A 25766-nucleotide genomic window follows, 5' to 3' on the forward strand; every position below is an offset into this window, starting at 1 on the left:
CTTTGTACAGTTGGTTCAAGGTAACCTGCCTCTTGTTTTGTATCTCCTCACTTTGCCATGAATGTTTAGAACAGGGACAGGTTGTAGGCACACTCTCTCTCTTTTTCCCATTCTAGGTGGACCAGAACTTCGACAACTATCCACAACACATGTTTAGCCTAGGGACAGCTGTAGGTACATGCTTTGCCGCTTGCCTTGAGCTAATGCCCTCACTGAGGTGCGTTTACTGCCAGCAGCAGAGCCACAGCACCCCTTTGTACCGTTGGTTCAAGGTAACCTGCCTCTCGTTTTGTATCTCCTCACTTAGCCATGAATGTTTAGAACAGGGACAGGTTGTAGGCACACTCTCTCTCTTTTCCCCCTTCTAGGTGGACCAGAACTTCAACAACCATCACCTACAAGGGTTTAGCCTAGGGACAGCTTGTAGGTACATGCTTTGCAGCTTGCCTTGAGCTAATGCCCTCACTGAGGTGCGTTTGCTGCCAGCAAAGCCACAGCACCCCTTTGTACAGTTGATTCAAGGTAACCTGCCTCTTGTTTTGTATCTCCTCACTTTGCCATGAATGTTTAGAACAGGGACAGGTTGTAGGCACACTCTCTCTCTTTTCCCCCTTCTAGGTGGACCAGAACTTCAACAACCATCACCTACAAGGGTTTAGCCTAGGGACAGCTGTAGGTACATGCTTTGCAGCTTGCCTTGAGCTAATGCCCTCACTGAGGTGCGTTTGCTGCCAGCAGAGCCACAGCACCCCTTTGTACAGTTGGTTCAAGGTAACCTGCCTCTCGTTTTGTATCTCCTCACTTTGCCATGAATGTTTAGAACAGGGACAGGTTGTAGGCACACTCTCTCTCTTTTCCCCCTTCTAGGTGGACCAGAACTTCAGCAACCATCACCTACAAGGGTTTAGCCTAGGGACAGCTTGTAGGTACATGCTTTGCAGCTTGCCTTGAGCTAATGCCCGCCCTGCTTTTGACAGTTGGTTCAAGGTAACCTCGCTCTTGTTTTGTCTCCCCTGGCTCTGCCAAGAATGTTATTTTTTTAACATATCTTTATTGCCATTTTACAATATACATTGCAATCATATATTCAAAGCACTTTACAAGGATTTAATTAATCACCTTACAGTTATCCCCAGTATGAGATATGACCACACATGCAACCCCGGCTGGTGATACCATAGGGTTTCCACATGTGTCCATGGGATACTATTTCTGCCTGTCTGACGTATTCATCCAGATGTTAGTCATTTATTCTCCCTGTGCGTAAAATACCTCTAAGGGAGTTTCCAGGATACCAGGAAACTGTATAATATGTTTTGCCATTTTGCAGTGCTCCACATGTGTCTAAGATAGGAACTATTGCAGTGGCCATTCAACAAAACAAAGGGTAAACTTATAACAACAAACAATCCTAACAGTGTTAATTCTGGGCCGTATAGTGCGTTCTCAGCTTTTTGTCGTAGAAATCGCTCACAACACTCCAGGACCACAGACAACAGAATCTCCTGCCGTAGGAGGTCAGCCTTTCAAGCCAGAAGCTTCTCTAGTAATGCTTCTTTAGGAGTAAATCTACCCGCCAGGCAAGTTTCCTCCCAGAAGGAACCAGCTGTCCACTGTGCTACCCACTGTAGATTGTCGGACAAATAATATCATTCGAAGTCAGGGGCTCCCAAGCCTCCATCAATGGGAGAGCATCGAAGAGTCTCCATTGGCAACCTGTGTTGACCACCGTCCCACACCGGCTCTCAAGAAATGCTGCCAGGCCATGCTGGTCTAGCAAGTCTGGTCTTTCCAATGGAGACTGGGAATGCCTAGAGCCACACTGCTTGCAGATAAGGAGATTGGTTGCAGGTCCCAAGTTTTGGGGGTTAGCACAAGCACAGGGGGGGGGAGCTTCAAACAGAACTAAACATACACCACTAGGGGCACAGGGGTGGCCATGTGCAGGGTGCCAATTAAGTGCCAGGCGCCCAATGCTTCTCAATGGAGTTTCTTCTTTTGATAAAAAGTCTGCAGGCGTGGCACCGGAGGATGCCGTCAAGAGACCAATGATAGCAGACGTAAGTAGAGGTGTAAGGGGTCATAGGGGCAGGAAGAATCCAGCCGTAATGCATTAATGACATTGAAAGACTTAGAAAAGTGTTATTAGAGGTCAAAGGTCAAGAGACATGATCACCAACACCAATTAAAATAATGAAAATGAAAGTATTTATCAAGACAATTACAATAATGCAACACTAGTAACAAATGATCCAAGGGTTGTGCAAAAACAACCTCGATGCACCTAAACATGTATAATTAGAGGTCAAAGGTCAAAAAGCATAACCTCCTCCAACACAGTAACTAAGGAGGATGTAGGTACTCATCTTTACAATTCCAATAATGCCTCAATTGTAACAAATGATCTAACAGTAATGGATTAATGACTATGAAACACTTAGATCAGTGGAAATAGAGGTCAAAGGTCAAACTACATGACCCCCTCCCACCAATTTAATGAAAAAAAATGTAAGTACTTATCATTACAAATCAAACACTGCAACACTTGTAAACACTGGTCTCACCATAATGGAATAAACACCTATAAACACCAACACCAACAAAAAAGGGAAAATAGAGGTCTCGTGGCTATGTGCAGAGGACTGGCGGTCTCATGGCTATGTGCGGAGGCCTGGCGGTGTCATGCAGCACGGAGGCCTGGCGGTGTCATGCAGCACGGAGGCCTGGCGGTGTCATGCAGCACGGAGGCCTGGCGGTGTCATGCAGCACGGAGGCCTGGCGGTGTCATGCAGCACGGAGGCCTGGCGGTGTCATGCAGCACGGAGGCCTGGCGGTGTCATGCAGCACGGAGGCCTGGCGGTGTCATGCAGCACGGAGGCCTGGCGGTGTCATGCAGCACGGAGGCCTGGCGGTGTCATGCACGGAGGCCTGGTGGTGTCATGCACGGAGGCCTGGCGATGTCATGCACAGAGGACTGGCGGTGTCATGCACGGAGGACTGGTGGTGTCATGCACGGAGGACTGGCGGTGTCATGCACAGAGGACTGGCGGTGTCATGCACGGAGGCCTGGCGGTGTCATGCACGGAGGCCTGGCGGTGTCATGCAGCACGGAGGCCTGGCGGTGTCATGCAGCACGGAGGCCTGGCGGTGTCATGCAGCACGGAGGCCTGGCGGTGTCATGCAGCACGGAGGCCAGGCGGTGTCATGCAGCACGGAGGCCTGGCGGTGTCATGTAGCACGGAGGCCTGGCGGTGTCATGCAGCACGGAGGCCTGGCGCTGTCATGCACGGAGGCCTGGCAGTGTCATGCAGCACGGTGGCCTGGCGGTGTCATGCACGGAGGCCTGGCGGTGTCATGCACAGAGGCCTGGCGGTGTCATGCACGGAGGCCTGGCGGTGTCATGCAGCACGGAGGCCTGGCGGTGTCATGCAGCACGGAGGCCTGGCGGTGTCATGCATGGAGGCCTGGCGGTGTCATGCAGCACGGAGGCCTGGCGGTGTCATGCAGCATGGAGGCCTGGCGGTGTCATGCAGCACGGAGGCCTGGCGGTGTCATGCACGGAGGCCTGGCAGTGTCATGCACGGAGGCCTGGCGGTGTCATACAGCACGGAGGCCTGGCGGTGTCATGCAGCACGGAGGCCTGGCGGTGTCATGCAGCATGGAGGCCTGGCGGTGTCATGCACGGAGGCCAGGCGGTGTCATACAGCACGGAGGCCTGGCGGTGTCATGCAGCACGGAGGCCTGGCGGTGTCATGCAGCACGGAGGCCTGGCGGTGTCATGCAGCACGGAGGCCTGGCGGTGTCATGCACGGAGGCCTGGCGGTGTCATGCAGCATGGAGGCCTGGCGGTGTCATGCAGCACGGAGGCCTGGCGGTGTCATGCAGCACGGAGGCCTGGCGGTGTCATGCACGGAGGCCTGGCGGTCTCATGCAGCACGGAGGCCTGGCGGTGTCATGCAGCATGGAGGCCTGACGGTGTCATGCATGGAGGTATGGCGGTGTCATGCAGCACGGAGGCCTGGCGGTGTCATGCAGCATGGAGGCCTGGCGGTGTCATGCAGCACGGAGGCCTGGCGGTGTCATGCAGCACGGAGGCCTGGCGGTGTCATGCAGCACGGAGGCCTGGCGGTGTCATGCAGCACGGAGGCCTGGCGGTGTCATGCACGGAGGCCTGGCAGTGTCATGCAGCACGGAGGACTGGCGGTGTTATGCACGGAGGCCTGGCGGTGTCATGCAGCACGGAGGCCTGGCGGTGTCATGCAGCACGGAGGCCTGGCGGTGTCATGCAGCACGGAGGCCTGGCGGTGTCATGCAGCACGGAGGCCTGGCGGTGTCATGCAGCACGGAGGCCTGGCGGTCTCATGCAGCACGGAGGCCTGGCGGTGTCATGCAGTACGGAGGCCTGGCGGTGTCATGCAGTACGGAGGCCTGGCGGTGTCATGCACGGAGGCCTGGCGGTGTCATGCACAGAGGCCTGGCGGTGTCATGCAGCACGGAGGCCTGGCGGTGTCATGCACGGAGGCCTGGCGGTGTCATGCAGCACGGAGGCCTGGCGGTGTCATGCAGCACGGAGGCCTGGCGGTGTCATGCAGCACGGAGGCCTGGCGGTGTCATGCAGCACGGAGGCCTGGCGGTGTCATGCAGCACGGAGGCCTAGCGGTGTCATGCACGGAGGCCTGGCGGTGTCATGCAGCACGGAGGCCTGGCGGTGTCATGCAGCACGGAGGCCTGGCGGTGTCATGCAGCACGGAGGCCTGGCGGTGTCATGCAGCACGGAGGCCTGGCGGTGTCATGCAGCACGGAGGCCTGGGGGTGTCATGCAGCACGGAGGCCTGGCGGTGTCATGCAGCACGGAGGCCTGGCGGTGTCATGCAGCACGGAGGCCTGGCGGTGTCATGCAGCACGGAGGCCTGGCGGTGTCATGCACGGAGGCCTGGCGGTGTCATGCACGGAGGCCTGGCGGTGTCATGCAGCACGGAGGCCTGGCGGTGTCATGCAGCACGGAGGCCTGGCGGTGTCATGCAGCACGGAGGCCTGGCGGTGTCATGCAGCACGGAGGCCTGGCGGTGTCATGCAGCATGGAGGCCTGGCGGTGTCATGCAGCACGGAGGCCTGGTGGTGTCATGCAGCACGGAGGCCTGGCGGTGTCATGCAGCATAGAGGCCTGGCGGTGTCATGCACGGAGGCCTGGCTGTGTCATGCACGGAGGCCTGGTGGTGTCATGCAGCACGGAGGCCTGGCGGTGTCATACACGGAGGCCTGGCAGTGTCATGCACGGAGGCCTGGCGGTGTCATGCAGCACGGAGGCCTGGCGGTGTCATGCACGGAGGCCTGGCGGTGTCATGCAGCACGGAGGCCTGGCGGTGTCATGCAGCACGGAGGCCTGGCGGTGTCATGCAGCACGGAGGCCTGGCGGTGTCATGCACGGAGGCCTGGCAGTGTCATGCAGCACGGAGGACTGGCGGTGTTATGCACGGAGGCCTGGCGGTGTCATGCAGCACGGAGGCCTGGCGGTGTCATGCAGCACGGAGGCCTGGCGGTGTCATGCAGCACAGAGGCCTGGCGGTGTCATGCAGTACGGAGGCCTGGCGGTGTCATGCACGGAGGCCTGGCGGTGTCATGCACGGAGGCCTGGCGGTGTCATGCACAGAGGCCTGGCGGTGTCATGCAGCACGGAGGCCTGGCGGTGTCATGCACGGAGGCCTGGCGGTGTCATGCAGCACGGAGGCCTGGCGGTGTCATGCAGCACGGAGGCCTGGCGGTGTCATGCAGCACGGAGGCCTGGCGGTGTCATGCAGCACGGAGGCCTGGCGGTGTCATGCAGCACGGAGGCCTGGCGGTGTCATGCAGCACGGAGGCCTAGCGGTGTCATGCACGGAGGCCTGGCGGTGTCATGCAGCACGGAGGCCTGGCGGTGTCATGCAGCACGGAGGCCTGGCGGTGTCATGCAGCACGGAGGCCTGGCGGTGTCATGCAGCACGGAGGCCTGGCGGTGTCATGCAGCACGGAGGCCTGGGGGTGTCATGCAGCACGGAGGCCTGGCGGTGTCATGCAGCACGGAGGCCTGGCGGTGTCATGCAGCACGGAGGCCTGGCGGTGTCATGCAGCACGGAGGCCTGGCGGTGTCATGCACGGAGGCCTGGCGGTGTCATGCACGGAGGCCTGGCGGTGTCATGCAGCACGGAGGCCTGGCGGTGTCATGCAGCACGGAGGCCTGGCGGTGTCATGCAGCACGGAGGCCTGGCGGTGTCATGCAGCACGGAGGCCTGGCGGTGTCATGCAGCACGGAGGCCTGGCGGTGTCATGCAGCACGGAGGCCTGGCGGTGTCATGCAGCATGGAGGCCTGGCGGTGTCATGCAGCACGGAGGCCTGGTGGTGTCATGCAGCACGGAGGCCTGGCGGTGTCATGCAGCATAGAGGCCTGGCGGTGTCATGCACGGAGGCCTGGCTGTGTCATGCACGGAGGCCTGGTGGTGTCATGCAGCACGGAGGCCTGGCGGTGTCATACACGGAGGCCTGGCAGTGTCATGCACGGAGGCCTGGCGGTGTCATGCAGCACGGAGGCCTGGCGGTGTCATGCACGGAGGCCTGGCGGTGTCATGCACGGAGGCCTGGTGGTGTCATGCAGCACGGAGGCCTGGCGGTGTAATGCAGCATGGAGGCCTGGCGGTGTCATGCACGGAGGCCTGGCGGTGTCATGCAGCACGGAGGCTGGCGGTGTCATGCAGCACGGAGGCCTGGCGGTGTCATGCATGGAGGCCTGGCGGTGTCATGCACGGAGGCCTGGCGGTGTCATGCAGCACGGAGGCCTGGCTGTGTCATGCAGCACTGAGGCCTGGCGGTGTCATGCAGCACGGAGGCCTGGCGGTGTCATGCACGGAGGCCTGGTGGTGTCATGCAGCACGGAGGCCTGGCGGTGTAATGCAGCACGGAGGCCTGGCGGTGTCATGCACGGAGGCCTGGCGGTGTCATGCAGCACGGAGGCTGGCGGTGTCATGCAGCACGGAGGCCTGGCGGTGTCATGCACGGAGGCCTGGCGGTGTCATGCACGGAGGCCTGGTGGTGTCATGCAGCACGGAGGCCTGGCTGTGTCATGCAGCACGGAGGCCTGGCGGTGTCATGCAGCATGGAGGCCTGGCGGTGTCATGCAGCACGGAGGCCTGGCGGTGTCATGCAGCACGGAGGCCTGGCGGTGTCATGCAGCACGGAGGCCTGGCGGTGTCATGCAGCACGGAGGCCTGGCGGTGTCATGCAGCACGGAGACCTGGCGGTGTCATGCACGGAGGCCTGGCGGTGTCATGCAGCACGGAGGCCTGGCGGTGTCCTGCAGCACGGAAGCCTGGCAGTGTCATGCAGCACAGAGGCCTGGCGGTGTCATGCAGCACGGAGGCCTGGCGGTGTCATGCAGCACGGAGGCCTGGCGGTGTCATGCAGCACGGAGGCCTGGCGGTGTCATGCAGCACGGAGGCCTGGCGGTGTCATGCAGCACGGAGGCCTGGCGGTGTCATGCAGCACGGAGGCCTGGCGGTGTCATGCAGCACGGAGGCCTGGCGGTGTCATGCAGCACGGAGGCCTGGCGGTGTCATGCACGGAGGCCTGGCTGTGTCATGCAGCACGGAGGCCTGGCGATGTCATGCAGCACGGAGGCCTGGCGGTGTCATGCACGGAGGCCTGGCGGTGTCATGCAGCACGGAGGCCTGGCGGTGTCATGCAGCACGGAGGCCTGGCGGTGTCATGCAGCACGGAGGCCTGGCGGTGTCATGCAGCACGGAGGCCTGGCGGTGTCATGCAGCACGGAGGCCTGGCGGTGTCATGCAGCACGGAGGCCTGGCGGTGTCATGCAGCACGGAGGCCTGGCGGTGTCATGCAGCACGGAGGCCTGGCGGTGTCATGCAGCATAGAGGCCTGGCGGTGTCATGCACGGAGGCCTGGCTGTGTCATGCACGGAGGCCTGGCGGTGTCATGCAGCACGGAGGCCTGGCGGTGTCATGCACGGAGGCCTGGCGGTGTCATGCACGGAGGCCTGGCGGTGTCATGCAGCACGGAGGCCTGGCGGTGTCATGCACGGAGGCCTGGCGGTGTCATGCAGCACGGAGGCCTGGCGGTGTAATGCAGCACGGAGGCCTGGCGGTGTCATGCACGGAGGCCTGGCGGTGTCATGCAGCACGGAGGCTGGCGGTGTCATGCAGCACGGAGGCCTGGCGGTGTCATGCACGGAGGCCTGGCGGTGTCATGCACGGAGGCCTGGCGGTGTCATGCAGCACGGAGGCCTGGCTGTGTCATGCAGCACGGAGGCCTGGCGGTGTCATGCAGCACGGAGGCCTGGCGGTGTCATGCAGCACGGAGGCCTGGCGGTGTCATGCAGCACGGAGGCCTGGCGGTGTCATGCAGCACGGAGGCCTGGCGGTGTCATGCAGCACAGGGGCAGGCGGTGTCATGCACGGAGGCCTGGCGGTGTCATGCACGGAGGCCTGGCGGTGTCATGCAGCACGGAGGCCTGGCGGTGTCAGCACCGGCAGTTATGTCAGTCTGGCACATGGTGGTGCTCTTTGCCTAATTTAACAATGAGCACAACAACAGTAGCTTATTAATTTCATATTCATTCAAAATGACTGATGCCTGCCACACAAGCACTTCTCATAGCTTTTGGAGCCTGGAATAATCTGAATTGTCACACTTGTAGGAGTGCGATGGTTAGTAGTTGTGTTGGTACTATCATTGGCAGCGTCAATGTGTGATGCCTGCTGCAGTGACCTCCTGATGAGGGCCGAGGCACTTATTTTTTACAAATTAAACCCTGCATTTCTGCCATCTGCACTGCCCAGACATCACGTTGAGAGGTCAATGTCGAGCACAGCTGTGTACCTGTACGACACAAGGCCATCGTGGCTACCGTCCTTGCCACGCTCCCTGTCCTTGCCACGCTCCCTTTCCTAGCCACGCTCCCTGGCGATGACGCTTGATTTTGTTTCTTGACCAGTGTTTCTAGGGGGAGGGTGACAAATGTGACTGTGGTTGGTTTTGTAATAATAGGTAAGGTTATACTTGCTGAGAGTTATCGTATAGGCCTGCTTATCATACTGGGGTAAAGTTCTGCAAGGCTTTAAGCTTTTGTTCATCTGAAGGTTTACACACTATTTACTAAATGGTACTTTTTACTCTTTTTATGGGTATGGATCACTTTCTCAAATTTTGGGGAGTCCAGATTATGGCAGTATATTTTGCTTCACCCTCCTGTTTGACAGCAAACGTTGAGTTGCAGCTTGATCTGTTCTCTCCAGATTTGTATACCAGGTTTGTTCCTGCCAATCTCCGCCTTTTCGAGCTGTATTTTGCTTCACATGATATCAAATGTCCATTCACTTTTTTCTTGGCCCCCGCTTGACAAATCTTCCCGAGACTTTCAGGGAATGAATTTTACATCGATGCTTATATTACCAACATGACTTATTTTTCTTCTGCTAATTGCGAAATAGGTATTTACATATATTTTCACTGTTAGTTTTTAATAGCTGATAATACGTTTAATACTGGTGACTGAATTTGATTGTAATGTTAACCTCTACTGTGATGATGCACTTATTTAGCGCTTACTATCCCTGACCAGGCGTCAAATCGCTTTTTCAGTGAGTAGCATGCTACTCCAGAACCCAAAAATGATTAGTGGTGAATTAGTATAGTGAAATGTGAAAGTGATTTGAGTGGTGGACATGTTAGTCAGTTATTTTGATTCAGAAGGTTGGCGAAGGGACAGAAGAGGGAAAAAGGTTTACAATAATATAACACTTGTTACCCCATATGGGGTGTTGCAGTGCTCTTTTGGCGAGTAGCACGCTACTCCAGAAACTATAAAGGATTAGTGGATAATTAGTATAGTAAAATATGAAAGTAATTTAAGTGGTGGATATTAGTCAGTTATTTTGATTGAGGAGAATAGCTGAGAGATAGAAGAGGGAAAAAGGTTTGCATTTATATAGTCCTTGCAGCCCCTGCTGGAGTTGTAAAGCATTTATTTTAACAAGTATAGGTTAGAATTGTGTGGAGGGAGCCTAGAGGCATTTTAGAGTTCTTAGAGTGCTGGTAGAGTGTTGTTCTTGGGCCACCTGTGAAAGGGGATGGCGTTGTTTGGGTATCTGATGGCATATTCACAGGTAAAGACAGTCTCAAGGTAAGTCATGCACCACACTAATTAACCAGCTCATTTCTCCAACTGTCATCTACCTATAGTGGCCTAAACAGCCTTGGTGCTCTCTCTGTGTCTTTTACTCACTATTATCTTTTGCAGTTTTCCACTCTTAGTCGCTCATTAGAAATTCAGTTTTTGGCCCGACTCCTTATTATCTGTTTGTGAACCTTGGTATTTGACTCACACACACCCCTACATATACAGAGGCATATCTGGCAGTCATGCGCTCTCCTCCCTCCTAAAGCCAGGGATGATCGCCCCCTGTGCATCAGAGTCACCACCTCCGTGCTTGAATTCCACTAGAAAGTGAAGACCTGGCTCTTGATCTAGCACCTACTCTGGCCTAAATATTTCCTGGTTCAGCTCCAGAATACCCTTCTGGGATAACATGACATGACATGGAAATCTGACATCATGCACAGGCCTCTAGCTGCATGGCTTGTTTGATGAACCTCCAGCAAGCATTGGCCTCTTGGTATCATGTTGTCAGGGGGATGGTCAGATCGGTAGTTATTCTAGAAGCAGCGTCCTGTTCTGTGACTATCTTTTGATCTCAGCTTGGATAAACAATGAGCTTAGCCTTGCGTGACCTTGCGGACAGTGCAGAGTGAATGGAACTGCTCTACCCTGCATAATAAATAGCAGTCTAACTTATCAGAAAAGGATACAGAGAAGCATACGGTGTTGACTGACAAGTGTGTGGATATAAACCAGTGGAAAATCAGTCGCGTTTGATTTGGGGGTGAGCTAGGGTGACCAATGTCTTTTTGGAAGTGATTTTATTGCCCTTGGTTTAGCTCTACATGGTTTCACTAACTGTGTTCTGCATGAGAGTTTCTGATAGAATGCTCTGCCTCTGAAATTGCTACTTTCAATCCAACTCTGTATAGTAAATGGGCAAATAAATGGGTGGGTGTGATTTGGGGATGTGTGACTTGTAGTACTTAATCATTAAATTATGTTTTTTCTTCACAAGGTGGAAACCGTACTCACGAGAACACTGTGATGAAGGTGAAGAAGATGAACAATCACGTCACGCTGGAAAGACTGTTGGATGTTGCCAAAGAAACATCATTCAGGTAAGTCGGTGACTAGAAGGTATACCAAATCTGTGGACCTCCCAGGAAGCATCTTGGTATACGCTCTAGGAATCCGGATCTAGTTCTAACTCTTACAATAAGAGGAGCATACGGTCAGGTTATAGACATTTCCTTTTTTCCTTCCTAGGTGGACCAGGAACTTCAACAATAGTCAACTACACGTTTAGCTTAGGGACAGCTTGTAAGTTTATGGCAGCTTGCCTTGAGCTAATGCCCTCACTGAGGTGCGTTTGCTGCCAGCAGCAGAGCCACAGCACCCCTTTGTACCGTTGGTTCAAGGTAACCTGCCTCTCGTTTTGTATCTCCTCACTTTGCCATGAATGTTTAGAACAGGGACAGGTTGTAGGCACACTCTCTCTCTTTTCCCCCTTCTAGGTGGACCAGAACTTCGACAACTATCCACAACACATGTTTAGCCTAGGGACAGCTGTAGGTACATGCTTTGCCGCTTGCCTTGAGCTAATGCCCTCACTGAGGTGCGTTTGCTGCCAGCAGCAGAGCCACAGCACCCCTTTGTACCGTTGGTTCAAGGTAACCTGCCTCTCGTTTTGTATCTCCTCACTTTGCCATGAATGTTTAGAACAGGGACAGGTTGTAGGCACACTCTCTCTCTTTTCCCCCTTCTAGGTGGACCAGAACTTCGACAACTATCCACAACACATGTTTAGCCTAGGGACAGCTGTAGGTACATGCTTTGCCGCTTGCCTTGAGCTAATGCCCTCACTGAGGTGCGTTTGCTGCCAACAGAGCCACAGCACCCCTTTGTACAGTTGGTTCAAGGTAACCTGCCTCTCGTTTTGTATCTCCTCACTTTGCCATGAATGTTTAGAACAGGGACAGGTTGTAGGCACACTCTCTCTCTTTTCCCCCTTCTAGGTGGACCAGAACTTCAACAACCATCACCTACAAGGGTTTAGCCTAGGGACAGCTTGTAGGTACATGCTTTGCAGCTTGCCTTGAGCTAATGCCCTCACTGAGGTGCGTTTGCTGCCAGCAAAGCCACAGCACCCCTTTGTACCGTTGGTTCAAGGTAACCTGCCTCTTGTTTTGTATCTCCTCACTCTGCCATGAATGTTTAGAACAGGGACAGGTTGTAGGCACACTCTCTCTCTTTTCCCCCTTCTAGGTGGACCAGAACTTCAACAACCATCACCTACAAGGGTTTAGCCTAGGGACAGCTTGTAGGTACATGCTTTGCAGCTTGCCTTGAGCTAATGCCCTCACTGAGGTGCGTTTGCTGCCAGCAAAGCCACAGCACCCCTTTGTACCGTTGGTTCAAGGTAACCTGCCTCTTGTTTTGTATCTCCTCACTCTGCCATGAATGTTTAGAACAGGGACAGGTTGTAGGCACACTCTCTCTCTTTTTCCCATTCTAGGTGGACCAGAACTTCAACAACCATCACCTACAAGGGTTAAGCCTAGGGACAGCTTGTAGGTACATGCTTTGCAGCTTGCCTTGAGCTAATGCCCTCACTGAGGTGCGTTTGCTGCCAGCAGAGCCACAGCCCTGCTTTTGACAGTTGGTTCAAGGTAACCTGCCTCTCGTTTTGTATCTCCTCACTTTGCCATGAATGTTTAGAACAGGGACAGGTTGTAGGCACACTCTCTCTCTTTTCCCCCTTCTAGGTGGACCAGAACTTCAACAACCATCACCTACAAGGGTTTAGCCTAGGGACAGCTTGTAGGTACATGCTTTGCAGCTTGCCTTGAGCTAATGCCCTCACTGAGGTGCGTTTACTGCCAGCAAAGCCACAGCCCTGCTTTTGACAGTTGTTTCAAGGTAACCTCGCTCTTGTTTTGTCTCCCCTGGCTCTGCCAAGAATGTTATTTTTTTAACATATCTTTATTGCCATTTTACAATATACATTGCAATCATATATTCAAAGCACTTTACAAGGATTTAATTAATCACCTTACAGTTATCCCCAATATGAGATATGACCACACATGCAACCCCGGCTGGTGATACCATAGGGTTTCCACATGTGTCCATGGGATACTATTTCTGCCTGTCTGACGTATTCATCCAGATGTTAGTCATTTATTCTCCCTGTGCGTAAAATACCTCTAAGGGAGTTTCCAGGATACCAGGAAACTGTATAATATGTTTTGCCATTTTGCAGTGCTCCGCATGTGTCTAAGATAGGAACTATTGCAGTGGCCATTCAACAAAACAAAGGGTAAACTTATAACAACAAACAATCCTAACAGTGTTAATTCTGGGCCGTATAGTGCGTTCTCAGCTTTTTGTCTTAGAAATCGCTCACAACACTCCAGGACCACAGACAACAGAATCTCCTGCCGTAGGAGGTCAGCCTTTCAAGCCAGAAGCTTCTCTAGTAATGCTTCTTTAGGAGTAAATCTACCCGCCAGGCAAGTTTCCTCCCAGAAGGAACCAGCTGTCCACTGTGCTACCCACTGTAGATTGTCGGACAAATAATATCATTCGAAGTCAGGGGCTCCCAAGCCTCCATCAATGGGAGAGCATCGAAGAGTCTCCATTGGCAACCTGTGTTGACCACCGTCCCACACCGGCTCTCAAGAAATGCTGCCAGGCCATGCTGGTCTAGCAAGTCTGGTCTTTCCAATGGAGACTGGGAATGCCTAGAGCCACACTGCTTGCAGATAAGGAGATTGGTTGCAGGTCCCAAGTTTTGGGGGTTAGCACAAGCACAGGGGGGGGAGCTTCAAACAGAACTAAACATACACCACTAGGGGCACAGGGGTGGCCATGTGCAGGGTGCCAATTAAGTGCCAGGCGCCCAATGCTTCTCAATGGAGTTTCTTCTTTTGATAAAAAGTCTGCAGGCGTGGCACCGGAGGATGCCGTCAAGAGACCAATGATAGCAGACGTAAGTAGAGGTGTAAGGGGTCATAGGGGCAGGAAGAATCCAGCCGTAATGCATTAATGACATTGAAAGACTTAGAAAAGTGTTATTAGAGGTCAAAGGTCAAGAGACATGATCCCCAACACCAATTAAAATAATGAAAATGAAAGTATTTATCAAGACAATTACAATAATGCAACACTAGTAACAAATGATCCAAGGGTTGTGCAAAAACAACCTCGATGCACCTAAACATGTATAATTAGAGGTCAAAGGTCAAAAAGCATAACCTCCTCCAACACAGTAACTAAGGAGGATGTAGGTACTCATCTTTACAATTCCAATAATGCCTCAATTGTAACAAATGATCTAACAGTAATGGATTAATGACTATGAAACACTTAGATCAGTGGAAATAGAGGTCAAAGGTCAAACTACATGACCCCCTCCCACCAATTTAATGAAAAAAAAATGTAAGTACTTATCATTACAAATCAAACACTGCAACACTTGTAAACACTGGTCTCACCATAATGGAATAAACACCTATAAACACCAACACCAACAAAAAGGGAAAATAGAGGTCTCGTGGCTATGTGCAGAGGACTGGCGGTCTCGTGGCTATGTGCGGAGGACTGGCGGTCTCATGCACGGAGGACTGGCGGTCTCGGGGCTATGTGCGGAGGACTGGTGGTCTCGGGGCTATGTGCGGAGGCCTGGCGGTGTCATGCAGCACGGAGGCCTGGCGGTGTCATGCACGGAGGCCTGGCGGTGTCGTGCAGCACAGAGGCCTGGCGGTGTCATGCAGCACGGAGGCCTGGCGGAGTCATGCAGGGAGGCCTGACGGTGTCATGCACAGAGGCCTGGCAGTGTCATGCAGCACGGAGGCCTGGCGGTGTCATGCAGCACGGAGGCCTGGCGATGTCATGCAGCACGGAGGCCTGGTGGTGTCATGCAGCACGGAGGCCTGGCGGTGTCATGCAGCACGGAGGCCTGGTGGTGTCATGCAGCATGGAGGCCTGGCGGTGTCATGCAGCACGGAAGCCTGGCGGTGTCATGCAGCACGGAAGCCTGGCGGTGTCATGCAGCACGGAGGCCTGGCGGTGTCATGCAGCACGGAGGCCTGGCGGTGTCATGCAGCACGGAGGCCTGGCGGTGTCATGCACGGAGGCCTGGCGGTGTCATGCAGCACGGAGGCCTGGCGGTGTCATGCGCGGAGGCCTGGTGGTGTCATGCAGCACGGAGGCCTGGCGATGTCATGCAGCACGGAGGCCTGGCGGTGTCATGCAGCACGGAGGCCTGGCGGTGTCATGCAGCACGGAGGCCTGGCGGTGTCATGCAGCACGGAGGCCTGGCGGTGTCATGCAGCACGGAGGCCTGGCGGTGTCATGCAGCACGGAGGCCTGGCGGTGTCATGCAGCACGGAGGCCTGGCGGTGTCATGCAGCACGGAGGCCTGGCGGTGTCATGCAGCACGGAGGCCTGGCGGTGTCATGCAGCACGGAGGCCTGGCGGTGTCATGCAGCATAGAGGCCTGGCGGTGTCATGCACGGAGGCCTGGCTGTGTCATGCACGGAGGCCTGGCGGTGTCATGCAGCACGGAGGCCTGGCGGTGTCATGCACGGAGGCCTGGCGGTGTCATGCACGGAGGCCTGGCGGTGTCATGCAGCACGGAGGCCTGGCGGTGTCATGCACGGAGGCCTGGCGGTGTCATGCAGCACGGAGGCCTGGCGGTGTAATGCAGCACGGAGGCCTGGCGGTGTCATGCACGGAGGCCTGGCGGTGTCATGCAGCACGGAGGCTGGCGGTGTCATGCAGCACGGAGGCCTGGCGGTGTCATGCACGGAGGCCTGGCGGTGTCATGCACGGAGGCCTGGCGGTGTCATGCAGCACGGAGGCCTGGCTGTGTCATGCAGCACGGAGGCCTGGCGGTGTCATGCAGCACGGAGGCCTGGCGGTGTCATGCAGCACGGAGGCCTGGCGGTGTCATGCAGCACGGAGGCCTGGCGGTGTCATGCAGCACGGAGGCCTGGCGGTGTCATGCAGCACAGGGGCAGGCGGTGTCATGCACGGAGGCCTGGCGGTGTCATGCACGGAGGCCTGGCGGTGTCATGCAGCACGGAGGCCTGGCGGTGTCAGCACCGGCAGTTATGTCAGTCTGGCACATGGTGGTGCTCTTTGCCTAATTTAACAATGAGCACAACAACAGTAGCTTATTAATTTCATATTCATTCAAAATGACTGATGCCTGCCACACAAGCACTTCTCATAGCTTTTGGAGCCTGGAATAATCTGAATTGTCACACTTGTAGGAGTGCGATGGTTAGTAGTTGTGTTGGTACTATCATTGGCAGCGTCAATGTGTGATGCCTGCTGCAGTGACCTCCTGATGAGGGCCGAGGCACTTATTTTTTACAAATTAAACCCTGCATTTCTGCCATCTGCACTGCCCAGACATCACGTTGAGAGGTCAATGTCGAGCACAGCTGTGTACCTGTACGACACAAGGCCATCGTGGCTACCGTCCTTGCCACGCTCCCTGTCCTTGCCACGCTCCCTTTCCTAGCCACGCTCCCTGGCGATGACGCTTGATTTTGTTTCTTGACCAGTGTTTCTAGGGGGAGGGTGACAAATGTGACTGTGGTTGGTTTTGTAATAATAGGTAAGGTTATACTTGCTGAGAGTTATCGTATAGGCCTGCTTATCATACTGGGGTAAAGTTCTGCAAGGCTTTAAGCTTTTGTTCATCTGAAGGTTTACACACTATTTACTAAATGGTACTTTTTACTCTTTTTATGGGTATGGATCACTTTCTCAAATTTTGGGGAGTCCAGATTATGGCAGTATATTTTGCTTCACCCTCCTGTTTGACAGCAAACGTTGAGTTGCAGCTTGATCTGTTCTCTCCAGATTTGTATACCAGGTTTGTTCCTGCCAATCTCCGCCTTTTCGAGCTGTATTTTGCTTCACATGATATCAAATGTCCATTCACTTTTTTCTTGGCCCCCGCTTGACAAATCTTCCCGAGACTTTCAGGGAATGAATTTTACATCGATGCTTATATTACCAACATGACTTATTTTTCTTCTGCTAATTGCGAAATAGGTATTTACATATATTTTCACTGTTAGTTTTTAATAGCTGATAATACGTTTAATACTGGTGACTGAATTTGATTGTAATGTTAACCTCTACTGTGATGATGCACTTATTTAGCGCTTACTATCCCTGACCAGGCGTCAAATCGCTTTTTCAGTGAGTAGCATGCTACTCCAGAACCCAAAAATGATTAGTGGTGAATTAGTATAGTGAAATGTGAAAGTGATTTGAGTGGTGGACATGTTAGTCAGTTATTTTGATTCAGAAGGTTGGCGAAGGGACAGAAGAGGGAAAAAGGTTTACAATAATATAACACTTGTTACCCCATATGGGGTGTTGCAGTGCTCTTTTGGCGAGTAGCACGCTACTCCAGAAACTATAAAGGATTAGTGGATAATTAGTATAGTAAAATATGAAAGTAATTTAAGTGGTGGATATTAGTCAGTTATTTTGATTGAGGAGAATAGCTGAGAGATAGAAGAGGGAAAAAGGTTTGCATTTATATAGTCCTTGCAGCCCCTGCTGGAGTTGTAAAGCATTTATTTTAACAAGTATAGGTTAGAATTGTGTGGAGGGAGCCTAGAGGCATTTTAGAGTTCTTAGAGTGCTGGTAGAGTGTTGTTCTTGGGCCACCTGTGAAAGGGGATGGCGTTGTTTGGGTATCTGATGGCATATTCACAGGTAAAGACAGTCTCAAGGTAAGTCATGCACCACACTAATTAACCAGCTCATTTCTCCAACTGTCATCTACCTATAGTGGCCTAAACAGCCTTGGTGCTCTCTCTGTGTCTTTTACTCACTATTATCTTTTGCAGTTTTCCACTCTTAGTCGCTCATTAGAAATTCAGTTTTTGGCCCGACTCCTTATTATCTGTTTGTGAACCTTGGTATTTGACTCACACACACCCCTACATATACAGAGGCATATCTGGCAGTCATGCGCTCTCCTCCCTCCTAAAGCCAGGGATGATCGCCCCCTGTGCATCAGAGTCACCACCTCCGTGCTTGAATTCCACTAGAAAGTGAAGACCTGGCTCTTGATCTAGCACCTACTCTGGCCTAAATATTTCCTGGTTCAGCTCCAGAATACCCTTCTGGGATAACATGACATGACATGGAAATCTGACATCATGCACAGGCCTCTAGCTGCATGGCTTGTTTGATGAACCTCCAGCAAGCATTGGCCTCTTGGTATCATGTTGTCAGGGGGATGGTCAGATCGGTAGTTATTCTAGAAGCAGCGTCCTGTTCTGTGACTATCTTTTGATCTCAGCTTGGATAAACAATGAGCTTAGCCTTGCGTGACCTTGCGGACAGTGCAGAGTGAATGGAACTGCTCTACCCTGCATAATAAATAGCAGTCTAACTTATCAGAAAAGGATACAGAGAAGCATACGGTGTTGACTGACAAGTGTGTGGATATAAACCAGTGGAAAATCAGTCGCGTTTGATTTGGGGGTGAGCTAGGGTGACCAATGTCTTTTTGGAAGTGATTTTATTGCCCTTGGTTTAGCTCTACATGGTTTCACTAACTGTGTTCTGCATGAGAGTTTCTGATAGAATGCTCTGCCTCTGAAATTGCTACTTTCAATCCAACTCTGTATAGTAAATGGGCAAATAAATGGGTGGGTGTGATTTGGGGATGTGTGACTTGTAGTACTTAATCATTAAATTATGTTTTTTCTTCACAAGGTGGAAACCGTACTCACGAGAACACTGTGATGAAGGTGAAGAAGATGAACAATCACGTCACGCTGGAAAGACTGTTGGATGTTGCCAAAGAAACATCATTCAGGTAAGTCGGTGACTAGAAGGTATACCAAATCTGTGGACCTCCCAGGAAGCATCTTGGTATACGCTCTAGGAATCCGGATCTAGTTCTAACTCTTACAATAAGAGGAGCATACGGTCAGGTTATAGACATTTCCTTTTTTCCTTCCTAGGTGGACCAGGAACTTCAACAATAGTCAACTACACGTTTAGCTTAGGGACAGCTTGTAAGTTTATGGCAGCTTGCCTTGAGCTAATGCCCTCACTGAGGTGCGTTTGCTGCCAGCAGCAGAGCCACAGCACCCCTTTGTACCGTTGGTTCAAGGTAACCTGCCTCTCGTTTTGTATCTCCTCACTTTGCCATGAATGTTTAGAACAGGGACAGGTTGTAGGCACACTCTCTCTCTTTTCCCCCTTCTAGGTGGACCAGAACTTCGACAACTATCCACAACACATGTTTAGCCTAGGGACAGCTGTAGGTACATGCTTTGCCGCTTGCCTTGAGCTAATGCCCTCACTGAGGTGCGTTTGCTGCCAGCAGCAGAGCCACAGCACCCCTTTGTACCGTTGGTTCAAGGTAACCTGCCTCTCGTTTTGTATCTCCTCACTTTGCCATGAATGTTTAGAACAGGGACAGGTTGTAGGCACACTCTCTCTCTTTTCCCCCTTCTAGGTGGACCAGAACTTCGACAACTATCCACAACACATGTTTAGCCTAGGGACAGCTGTAGGTACATGCTTTGCCGCTTGCCTTGAGCTAATGCCCTCACTGAGGTGCGTTTGCTGCCAACAGAGCCACAGCACCCCTTTGTACAGTTGGTTCAAGGTAACCTGCCTCTCGTTTTGTATCTCCTCACTTTGCCATGAATGTTTAGAACAGGGACAGGTTGTAGGCACACTCTCTCTCTTTTCCCCCTTCTAGGTGGACCAGAACTTCAACAACCATCACCTACAAGGGTTTAGCCTAGGGACAGCTTGTAGGTACATGCTTTGCAGCTTGCCTTGAGCTAATGCCCTCACTGAGGTGCGTTTGCTGCCAGCAAAGCCACAGCACCCCTTTGTACCGTTGGTTCAAGGTAACCTGCCTCTTGTTTTGTATCTCCTCACTCTGCCATGAATGTTTAGAACAGGGACAGGTTGTAGGCACACTCTCTCTCTTTTCCCCCTTCTAGGTGGACCAGAACTTCAACAACCATCACCTACAAGGGTTTAGCCTAGGGACAGCTTGTAGGTACATGCTTTGCAGCTTGCCTTGAGCTAATGCCCTCACTGAGGTGCGTTTGCTGCCAGCAAAGCCACAGCACCCCTTTGTACCGTTGGTTCAAGGTAACCTGCCTCTTGTTTTGTATCTCCTCACTCTGCCATGAATGTTTAGAACAGGGACAGGTTGTAGGCACACTCTCTCTCTTTTTCCCATTCTAGGTGGACCAGAACTTCAACAACCATCACCTACAAGGGTTAAGCCTAGGGACAGCTTGTAGGTACATGCTTTGCAGCTTGCCTTGAGCTAATGCCCTCACTGAGGTGCGTTTGCTGCCAGCAGAGCCACAGCCCTGCTTTTGACAGTTGGTTCAAGGTAACCTGCCTCTCGTTTTGTATCTCCTCACTTTGCCATGAATGTTTAGAACAGGGACAGGTTGTAGGCACACTCTCTCTCTTTTCCCCCTTCTAGGTGGACCAGAACTTCAACAACCATCACCTACAAGGGTTTAGCCTAGGGACAGCTTGTAGGTACATGCTTTGCAGCTTGCCTTGAGCTAATGCCCTCACTGAGGTGCGTTTACTGCCAGCAAAGCCACAGCCCTGCTTTTGACAGTTGTTTCAAGGTAACCTCGCTCTTGTTTTGTCTCCCCTGGCTCTGCCAAGAATGTTATTTTTTTAACATATCTTTATTGCCATTTTACAATATACATTGCAATCATATATTCAAAGCACTTTACAAGGATTTAATTAATCACCTTACAGTTATCCCCAATATGAGATATGACCACACATGCAACCCCGGCTGGTGATACCATAGGGTTTCCACATGTGTCCATGGGATACTATTTCTGCCTGTCTGACGTATTCATCCAGATGTTAGTCATTTATTCTCCCTGTGCGTAAAATACCTCTAAGGGAGTTTCCAGGATACCAGGAAACTGTATAATATGTTTTGCCATTTTGCAGTGCTCCGCATGTGTCTAAGATAGGAACTATTGCAGTGGCCATTCAACAAAACAAAGGGTAAACTTATAACAACAAACAATCCTAACAGTGTTAATTCTGGGCCGTATAGTGCGTTCTCAGCTTTTTGTCTTAGAAATCGCTCACAACACTCCAGGACCACAGACAACAGAATCTCCTGCCGTAGGAGGTCAGCCTTTCAAGCCAGAAGCTTCTCTAGTAATGCTTCTTTAGGAGTAAATCTACCCGCCAGGCAAGTTTCCTCCCAGAAGGAACCAGCTGTCCACTGTGCTACCCACTGTAGATTGTCGGACAAATAATATCATTCGAAGTCAGGGGCTCCCAAGCCTCCATCAATGGGAGAGCATCGAAGAGTCTCCATTGGCAACCTGTGTTGACCACCGTCCCACACCGGCTCTCAAGAAATGCTGCCAGGCCATGCTGGTCTAGCAAGTCTGGTCTTTCCAATGGAGACTGGGAATGCCTAGAGCCACACTGCTTGCAGATAAGGAGATTGGTTGCAGGTCCCAAGTTTTGGGGGTTAGCACAAGCACAGGGGGGGGAGCTTCAAACAGAACTAAACATACACCACTAGGGGCACAGGGGTGGCCATGTGCAGGGTGCCAATTAAGTGCCAGGCGCCCAATGCTTCTCAATGGAGTTTCTTCTTTTGATAAAAAGTCTGCAGGCGTGGCACCGGAGGATGCCGTCAAGAGACCAATGATAGCAGACGTAAGTAGAGGTGTAAGGGGTCATAGGGGCAGGAAGAATCCAGCCGTAATGCATTAATGACATTGAAAGACTTAGAAAAGTGTTATTAGAGGTCAAAGGTCAAGAGACATGATCCCCAACACCAATTAAAATAATGAAAATGAAAGTATTTATCAAGACAATTACAATAATGCAACACTAGTAACAAATGATCCAAGGGTTGTGCAAAAACAACCTCGATGCACCTAAACATGTATAATTAGAGGTCAAAGGTCAAAAAGCATAACCTCCTCCAACACAGTAACTAAGGAGGATGTAGGTACTCATCTTTACAATTCCAATAATGCCTCAATTGTAACAAATGATCTAACAGTAATGGATTAATGACTATGAAACACTTAGATCAGTGGAAATAGAGGTCAAAGGTCAAACTACATGACCCCCTCCCACCAATTTAATGAAAAAAAATGTAAGTACTTATCATTACAAATCAAACACTGCAACACTTGTAAACACTGGTCTCACCATAATGGAATAAACACCTATAAACACCAACACCAACAAAAAGGGAAAATAGAGGTCTCGTGGCTATGTGCAGAGGACTGGCGGTCTCGTGGCTATGTGCGGAGGACTGGCGGTCTCATGCACGGAGGACTGGCGGTCTCGGGGCTATGTGCGGAGGACTGGTGGTCTCGGGGCTATGTGCGGAGGCCTGGCGGTGTCATGCAGCACGGAGGCCTGGCGGTGTCATGCACGGAGGCCTGGCGGTGTCGTGCAGCACAGAGGCCTGGCGGTGTCATGCAGCACGGAGGCCTGGCGGAGTCATGCAGGGAGGCCTGACGGTGTCATGCACAGAGGCCTGGCAGTGTCATGCAGCACGGAGGCCTGGCGGTGTCATGCAGCACGGAGGCCTGGCGATGTCATGCAGCACGGAGGCCTGGTGGTGTCATGCAGCACGGAGGCCTGGCGGTGTCATGCAGCACGGAGGCCTGGTGGTGTCATGCAGCATGGAGGCCTGGCGGTGTCATGCAGCACGGAAGCCTGGCGGTGTCATGCAGCACGGAAGCCTGGCGGTGTCATGCAGCACGGAGGCCTGGCGGTGTCATGCAGCACGGAGGCCTGGCGGTGTCATGCAGCACGGAGGCCTGGCGGTGTCATGCACGGAGGCCTGGCGGTGTCATGCAGCACGGAGGCCTGGCGGTGTCATGCGCGGAGGCCTGGTGGTGTCATGCAGCACAGAGGCCTGGCGGTGTCATGCAGCACGGAGGCCTGGCGGTGTCATGCAAGGAGGCCTGGCGGTGTCATGCAGCACGGAGGCCTGGTGGTGTCATGTAGCACGGAGGCCTGGCGGTGTCATGCAGCACGGAGGCCTGACGGTGTCATGCAGCACGGAGGCCTGGCAGTGTCATGCAGCACGGAGGCCTGGCAGTGTCATGCAGCACGGAGGCCTGGCGGTGTCATGCACGGAGGCCTGGCAGTGTCATGCAGCACGGAGGCCTGGCGGTGTCATGCAGCACGGAGGCCTGGCGGTGTCATGGAGCACGGAGGCCTGGCGGTGTCATGCAGCACGGCGGCCTGGCGGTGTGCTGCAGCACGGAGGCCTGGCGGTGTCATGCAGCACGGAGGCCTGGCGGTGTCATGCAGCACGGAGGCCTGGCGGTGTCATGCACGGAGGCCTGGCGGTGTCATGCACGGAGGCCTGGCGGTGTCATGCAGCACGGAGGCCTGGCGGTGTCATGCAGCACGGAGGCCTGGTGGTGTCATGCAGCACGGAGGCCTGGCGGTGTCATGGAGCACGGAGGCCTGGCGGTGTCATGCAGCACGGCGGCCTGGCGGTGTGCTGCAGCACGGAGGCCTGGCGGTGTCATGGAGCACGGAGGCCTGGCGGTGTCATGCAGCCCGGCGGCCTGGCGGTGTGCTGCAGCACGGAGGCCTGGCGGTGTCATGCAGCACGGACGCCTGGCGGTGTCATGCACGGAGGCCTGGCGGTGTCATGCAGCACGGAGGCCTGGCGGTGTCATGCAGCACGGAGGCCTTGCGGTGTCATGCAGCACGGAGGCCTGGCGGTGTCATGCACGGAGGCCTGGCGGTGTCATGCAGCACGGAGGCCTGGCGGTGTCATGCAGCACGGAGGCCTGGTGGTGTGTTCTGCTCGACTTTTCCGGCCCTCTTTTGAGGGAAGGTGATTGGAGGTGACTTCAGTCTACTATCATTCCAGTGTGAGGGTTGGAACCGTGAATAGTGCCTATTTACAAGGCATTTTGACATAATTCTGTATTCCTCTCCTTAGATTAGGGCTTATAAACTTATGCTAGGGGATAGATTCATTAGTACTAGGGAAAATCTGTCCTTTTGTAAGGGTATTAGTATACTTTCTATTGAATTATGCTTAGTTCTGGTCTGGTAGGCCTCAAACGGGAGAGACTCCATCTTTCTTTCTGCTCCGGCAGCTTGAGACGCTTCTAGGTCAAATGTAATGTTTTAGTTATGAGGTGTTGTTCGCCTGGAGAGAACCGGCTCAGGCTGGCCCTTGTCGAAGGATTGTATTTTTCTTCATGCCGAAGACACAACATCAGGCCGGCCGGCTGGGAACGTGTCCTTGGTACGGGGAGGTACAAGAATTTGGTGGGCGGCAGGCTACTGGCCGTATTTTTCCATGAAGGAACAAGCTTCTATATTAGTGAAAGCACGAAGCAGTTGTGGAGTCAGTCCGTAGGCGGCATCCAGCCGTCAGCAGCGAAGCTAATAATTATTTCAGGGAAGATAGTCGCCATTCCAAAGACTGAGAAGAATTAAGAAACTGATACTCTCTTAGAAAGATTGAAGTTATTTTAGTGGAGACGGCTGGAGAGCTTTGACATTAAGAGCACGGAGGCCTGGCGGTGTCATGCAGCATGGAGGCCTGGCGGTGTCATGCAGCACGGAGGCCTGGCGGTGTCATGCAGCACGGAGGCCTGGCGGTGTCATGCAGCACGGAGGCCTGGCGGTGTCATGCAGCACGGAGGCCTGGCGGTGTCATGCACGGAGGCCTGGCGGTGTCATGCAGCACGGAGGCCTGGCGGTGTCATGCAGCACGGAGGCCTGGCGGTATCATGCAGCACAGAGGCCTGGCGGTGTCATGCAGCACAGAGGCCTGGCGGTGTCATGCAGCATGGAGGCCTGGCGGTGTCATGCGGAGGCCTGGCAGTGTCATGCACGGAGGCCTGGCGGTGTCATGCACGGAGGCCTGGCAGTGTCATGCAGCACGGAGGCCTGGCGGTGTCATGCAGCACGGAGGCCTGGCGGTGTCATTCACGGAGGCCTGGCGGTGTCATGCAGCATGGAGGCCTGGCGGTGTCATGCACGGAGGCCTGGCGGTGTCATGCAGCACGGAGGCCTGGCGGTGTCATGCAGCATGGAGGCCTGGCGGTGTCATGCAGCACGGAGGCCTGGCGGTGTCATGCAGCACGGAGGCCTGGCGGTGTCATGCAGCACGGAGGCCTGGCGGTGTCATGCAGCACAGAGGCCTGGCGGTGTCATGCAGCACGGAGGCCTGGCGGTGTCATGCACGGAGGCCTGGCAGTGTCATGCACGGAGGCCTGGCGGTGTCATGCACGGAGGCCTGGCGGTGTCATGCAGCACGGAGGCCTGGCGGTGTCATGCAGCACGGAGGCCTGGCGGTGTCATGCACGGAGGCCTGGCGGTGACATGCACGGAGGCCTGGCGGTGTCATTCAGCACGGAGGCCTGGCGGTGTCATTCAGCACGGAGGCCTGGTGGTGTCATGCACGGAGGCCTGGCGGTGTCATGCAGCACGGAGGCCTGGCGGTGTCATGCAGCACCGAGGCCTGGCGGTGTCATGCAGCACGGAGGCCTGGCGGTGTCATGCAGCACAGAGGCCTGGCGGTGTCATGCACGGAGGCCTGGC

General features: G+C 53.7%; 1 pseudogene; it reads left to right on the top strand.

Moving 5' to 3' along the window:
* LOC147666755 (uncharacterized) overlaps positions 1 to 19008 on the top strand; it is a 51076-nt pseudogene extending 32068 nt beyond the window's left edge.
* Positions 19009 to 25766: the final 6758 nt, after the last annotated feature.

The sequence above is a fragment of the Lissotriton vulgaris genome, unplaced genomic scaffold, assembly GCF_964263255.1.
Source record: "Lissotriton vulgaris unplaced genomic scaffold, aLisVul1.2 SCAFFOLD_831, whole genome shotgun sequence".
Taxonomy (NCBI): Eukaryota; Metazoa; Chordata; class Amphibia; order Caudata; family Salamandridae; genus Lissotriton; species Lissotriton vulgaris.